The sequence below is a fragment of the Corylus avellana genome, chromosome 8, assembly GCF_965113065.1.
Source record: "Corylus avellana chromosome 8, dhCorAvel1.hap1.2, whole genome shotgun sequence".
Taxonomy (NCBI): Eukaryota; Viridiplantae; Streptophyta; class Magnoliopsida; order Fagales; family Betulaceae; genus Corylus; species Corylus avellana.
The window spans coordinates 12574913-12581466 of NC_142497.1; the positions used below are offsets into that span (position 1 = coordinate 12574913).

A 6554-nucleotide genomic window follows, 5' to 3' on the forward strand; every position below is an offset into this window, starting at 1 on the left:
CATGAGGAATTCAATAAAACAGGAATTAATCAAGTTAAGCATCACAATATGATTATCAGAAAGGCGCCAATATTGAAATATTAAATAAACATAATTAGGGCTTCAATCTAGCCCTACTAAGTAGTTTAGTTACACATGAGTTAGATGTTAAACATCTTCATAAAATAAAATAAAGAGGAAAAGAATAAACCCGAAACTTGAACTTGAAGAGCTCCAATTCTTCTCCTTGGAATTGTGTCTATTCTAAAGGCTTAAGGGTCTATTTATAGGCCTTAGGAACACTCTAGAAATCCTAAAGATCGTAGCTTTTACGTTCTAAGTTGCATAGGGTTTTGAAGGGTTGAAAAGGAGGACTTTCCGAAGTAAGGCGCTGCTGACTTGCTTCTCACGCATGGGTGCGCTTGATCGCAGGACTGCAATCGATCTTGTGTTATGGGCGCTCGATCGCAAGTGCGATTGAGTGTATTTCTTGTGTGCACGAGCTCATGCCTTGCGCTCGTCTGGTCATTTCGCTTGTAGTGCGCTCGATCGCAAGTCCCCTGCGATCGATCGCACTATCAAAAACTCTAGCTTTTCCCAAATTTGCTCTTTAAGCCCAATACTTCCAGAATTGCTTCATTTTCTTCCAAAAACCTATAAAACCAAGAAAATACCGAAATGGAAATAAAATTGTACGAACTACAAAACTTAAGGAATTAACAAATATAAGTTAAGGGCTAAAATATGAATATTTTGGCACTTAACATCTAGAGATGTTTGTGAAATCCTTGATGAATCTTCTATAGAACCAATATGTCCAAGAAAACTTATTACACCCTTGGCCATCATAGGAAGAGGGAGTTTGGAGATGATGTCAATCTTGGCCTTGTCCAGGTCAATACCCTTGCTAGAAATGACATGACCCAACGCAATGCCCTATTGTACCATGAAGTGCCACTTTTCCTAATTAAGCACTAAGTTGCATTCTTCACACTTCCTGAGGACAATTTGCAGATGACTGGGGCATTCATTAAAGTTAGAGCCAAAAACACTAAAATCATCCATAAATACCTCAATGAATTTCTCCACCATGTCCGAGAAAATGCTCATCATGCATCTTTGAAAGGTGGCTGGTGCATTGCATAATCGAAACGTCATCCTTCTATAAGCAAATGTGCCCAAAGGACATGTGAAGGTGGTCCTTTCTTGATCCTTTGGTGCAATTGCAATTTGGTTGTAGCCACTGTACCCATTCAGAAAGTAGTAATATCTATGGCTGACTAACCTTTCTAGCATCTGATCAATGAATGGCAGGGGAAAGTGATCTTTTCGGGTCACCTTGTTTAGCCTTCGGTTGTCAATACATACTCTTCACCCGGTGGTTACTCTTGTAGATACCAACTCATCTTTTTCATTTTTCACCACTATGATCCTACTCTTCTTCGGCACTACCTAAACCCCAACCCTAAAAATTCCACATCAGTAGCCCTTTCCAAGTAATAATGTTTTAATTGTATTTTTAATTTAGATATTTTTTATATGCATGATGGTTGTATAACTTAGAGATTTCATTTTAAAGTTTATACACAATTGTTATGACATTCTTCTTTTGTCTTAGAAAGCTTTTTATCTTGATTGAATCCTTTATATTTTCTGTGATTATATAAATGATTGTTATACAACGGTTTTAATTGACACATGATCAAGAGGGTTTGATAGGCCATGCCTAGGAAAGGCGAATTACTCTACAGCCTAGCTTAGTGTAATTTAGGTAGACAATTCGTACGACCCGAAGATGAGTTATGCTTATCCCTTAATTGCGTGTAACTAATTAAATGATTTGATAGCCCATAGGCTCCATACCTAGGGAAGACGGACCATACTGCATCTAGAGGTTAGGTAGACGGTTCGTGCTAATTGAAGATGGATTATACTCATTTCTTAATTATGGTATTTTCTTGACTACTCGAGTGAGACAAGTCCTATATCAAGCATAGTATGAATTTTCCATGTTAATTTATGATTGACCATTGTTATGCGGTTAGCGGTGAAATTAGCACCCTATTCTTTCTCTCATTATTACTATCTTTCTTTACTTCTACGTATTTATTTTTAGAAAGCAAAAACAAATCAACTTTCTTTAAATTGAGTTACTTTCAATCTTGACAAGCTTAATAACAACGCATGTGCAGTAGGGGTGAAAATGCGGTTTTTATTAACCGGCTTCTAACCGCTAACCACTTACTGCACTAACCGCTAACCGCTTTTATATATATATATATATATATATATATATATATTACTTAAGCAGTTAATATAAAATTCCGCTTCCTTGATTAATCTTTGTTTCTGGATCTTTTCTCTTGCGCTCTTCCTGTTTTATTTCTGGATAACAAAAAGGCTAGTCACAATTTACAACCATAAACTCAATTTCATATTTCTATCTTTTCTTTTATATTTTTGCTGGGCATTGAGCAAAAGTTAAAGGTTGAAATTTTGTTATTTTAACAGCATGCCATATATATATATGAGAAGTAATGACATACTTCAATTTAGAGTAATGATTGGAAACAAGCATAAGTGGATGATTAAAGTAATTGATTGGTTAAAAATATGTGATTTCTTTAAATAGTGCCATTTTAGGACAAGGAAATAATAAATAACTGAATATTTAAATTATATAACCCCTTTGGACAGAGTGTGTTGGTGAAGCTTGAGCCACGAGGTTTGAATTCATTACTCCCTCTTTCTTTCTATCTAGTTATCTTTTAGATGTTAGTGTTACTCACTCGGCACGCAGCATTTGGTTTTGGTCTCACCTTTATTTAAACAATTTGTTTTGGTGCTCTAATTTAAACGAGCGTTTTGGACCATCGTCTTCCTTTCTCAGTTACTAACCTAAATTTATGAAAATGTGAAATGAAACAGTAAAAAGAAGAAAATCAAATACAGGCATAGGCATGGGCATGAGTTATGAGGGCTCCCTGAAAAAGCTTTGCCCTTCATGAGTGCCTAAGGGGCGATTACGGCACCCGAGAAAATTCTAGTGGATGTAAGGAAAATTTTTGGGGTTGAGGAGAGGCATTTGACTCCTCTAGAACCCCCTTCCCTCCACCCTTGGTTCTATGATCAGTTCATAGAAGCCATGAACTAGATAGGAACCCATATCATCCATAATAATCAAGAAGCCTCTAGGACAAATTTTGCTAAACTACGATTAGAGATAAATCAAATGCTCTCATACTTCAAGAAAGATCAAGAATCCGAGTCAAACTACGATAAGATCGTTAGTCTCATAACACTGGCCAATTTTCAAAACGCCACCAGTAGTCAAGGATCCCAACCCCAAGTCCAACATTGCTGACGAGAGTATGGAGGGCATTCTCAAAAACCACATTGTCCCACATTGCTAAAAAAAAAAAAGTCTCTTCAACATTCATTATCTATAAAAGTGTGGTTTAACCATCTTTGTGAAGTCAAGTGGCTCAAGCCTTAAGCCATAGCTTGGCTACCCCAGGCTGGGTGCAAGCCCATAAATAAGCTAGCTTCCTAAGCCATTTTATTTTATTTAAAGTTTAAATTTTTTTAAGAAATTATATGAGCTGATTCTCTAGTTTGGCTTGGTGTGAAGTTCAAATTTCTTTTAAATATATATTTTTTAAAACGGTTAACTGTTAACCATTTAAATAACAGCTAATCGGGCAGTTAACCGCCTAGCGGTTAGCGGAGGCGGTTAGTAAATTAGGTGGTTGTGGTTAGCGGTTTTAGCCACTAACCACTAACCGCAACTGCCTTTTCACCCCTAATGTGCAATCCTTGAGGTTCGACACACTCAATATAACCATATCCCACAAGGATTCATTATATTGCGAATGGTTATTTTTATTATTGATATTTTTGCACACAAAAAGGCCACATCACCCATGGATAAGGTTATAAATGTGCACAAAACTTTATAACAGTAACTTGATGTCTATAGACTAATTAGAAATAACTAAGTACAAAATGAATCAATGTGCCCCATATGCTCCACATGACTTTTAAATAGCTTTACCGGTAAACCTTTAGTCATAGGATCCGCAATCATCAATTCAGTACTAATATGCACAATGAGCACTTCATTCTTTTTGATGTTCTCTCACACGAAGGTACTTGATGTCGATATGTTTACTTTTACTTCCACTTTTGTTATTCGTAGAGAAGCAAATGGCAGCACGATTATTGCAGAAGATCTTGATTGGTTTCGCCATAGAATCTGCAATTTTGAGACAACCAACAAAATTTCTCAACCATAGTGCCTATGTAGTACCTTCATAGCATGCAATAAATTCTGCCTCCATTGTAGATGTAGCAACTATAGTCTACTTGCTGCTTCTTCAAGATATTGCCCCTCAAGCAAAAAGAAAAATAGACCTTGAAGTAGAGTTTCTGCTATCTATACATCCAGCAAAATCTGAATCTAAATATCCAACTAACTTCAAATGGTTAGTGTGTCTGTAGGTCAAACTGTAGTCCTTTGTTCCTTGAAAATACCGCATGACTTTCTTTGCAGCTTTCCAATGTTCCAATCCTATGTTGCTTTGATATCGACCCAGCAATCCAATTGCCAGTTCAATGTCAGGTCTAGTGCAGACCTGTGCATACAATAGACTGCCTACTGCAGATGCATATGGGATACTTTTCATCTGCTCTTGTTCCAATACAGTATGGGGACACTGGTCATTACTAAATTGATCCCCTTTAACGATAGGTGCTACAGAAGTTGAACAGTTCTTCAGTCTGAATCTCTCTAAAACCTTTTCAATGTAGGCCTTTTAAGACAATTTTAATATTCTTTGATTTCTGACTCTGTGAATCTCTATGCCAATGACATAAGAGGATTAACCCAAATCCTTCATTTCAATGTTTTGAGAGAGGAACTGTTTGGTTTTGTGTAGTGATGTGTGCCAAATATTGCATATTTGGACCCCTTAATTTACTTGTGTTAATCCTTTAGCTGTGTTATTATCTGATGTTCTGTGTTAGTTTTGTGTTTTTAATATTTTGTAGGTGTTGAAGAAAAAAACTACTTTTTGGAAGAAAACATACTTTGAGAAGACCTAGATGATATGGTTAAGTTTAACCAAATCAAAGAAATGGGTAAATCGGATTAAGGATAAGATTGGATAAAATTTCGAATTGGATTCAAATTCAGATTCTACACGTCCCAGTATTTTGACCATAACTTTTCGTTCACATATCCGATTGAGGTGATTCAAGTGGCGTTGGAAAGCTAACTCAAAATACTACAATTCATTGTGAAATAGGATTTTGCTAATTCGGACGCTTACTATTCCAAAATCGTCCCGTAATTAAATGGTACAAACCTGGACGAATTGTATCCGATTTCAACTTGTAAAACCCTAAGTTTTAGGTCTATAAATAGGGAATTATCAGATTAGTTGAGGGGACTACGAATTTGAAGATTGCAGAGGAGAAAGAAGAGAGTTTAAGGTTTTCCTAACTTTTGAATTTCTACTTTGTGATTCTTATTTGTAAGTATTCGATTTTACATTATGAATTCAATCAATTTTGTTGTCTTTCAATAACATGAGAGGCTAAACCTTCAACTAAGGTTGAAGATGAAGCCTCACTTATGATTAGCAACTTTGTTTCATGTATGTAATATTTCCCAATTTAATGGTTTAATTGCTCTATTGTTTTACTTCTAATCAATTGGATTGAATAACTCTTGGATATCTTTTGTGATTCAAGGATACACTTGATGATTTAAGATTATTCAATATAATTGATTGCTTGGTTTTCTTTATTAAAAATTGGATTTCCCCTGTGATTTATTCTCTGGATACAATTGATGTTTTGATAAAGATTGGATATTTTCTTGTGATTTACGGATACAGTTAATGATTTGATCGAATATTGGATTTCTTTTGTGATTCGGGTTATGAATGGATACATGGGATCTTTTGATTAATTCTTTGAAGCAATAGTAAAACAAACTTAAGATTTATATGTGAGAACTTTGGAGAATATTATAGATCATGAAATTATGTTGTTATGAATTTGTGAGTGCGGATTCCGAAACCTTAGTGCTTCGTCATAAGATTTTAATCACTTTAAATTGTTCATGCTTTTGTTTTTTCATTCAAACAAAAAAATCTCTCAAAAATTTGGAACTAGATTAGGGTTTAATTAATTTAGATTTAAAATTGCTTTCAAGAATACAATTCCCAGTGGGTTCGACCTCGCACTTGCAATCCATTAACAACAATTGATTCGTACACTTGCGAGTTAAATAAATTTGCACAACAAGTTTTTGGCGCCGTTGCCGGGGAATTGTTTATTTTTTGAAACCAATTTATTTCTAGATCCGTTTTATTCTTCTACTAGTTATAATTAGGATTTTATTTTTCTGCAATTTGTTTTGTTTTATTTGTGTTACTAATACAAATTTTTTTAAAAAAAAAAAAAAAAAAAGATTTTTCTTTTTGTTTTTTTGTTGTTGTTTTGTTTGTGTTACAGCCCTGCTACGATCGAGCACACTTGTGGCCAAGACAGCAACCGCAACAGTTCAG

At 35.1% G+C, this 6554-nt stretch overlaps 1 pseudogene; it reads right to left on the reverse strand.

Annotated features, from left to right (window-relative positions):
- Positions 1-4097: 4097 nt before the first annotated feature.
- Positions 4098-4664, reverse strand: LOC132162950 (secreted RxLR effector protein 161 pseudogene; annotated as a pseudogene).
- Positions 4665-6554: the final 1890 nt, after the last annotated feature.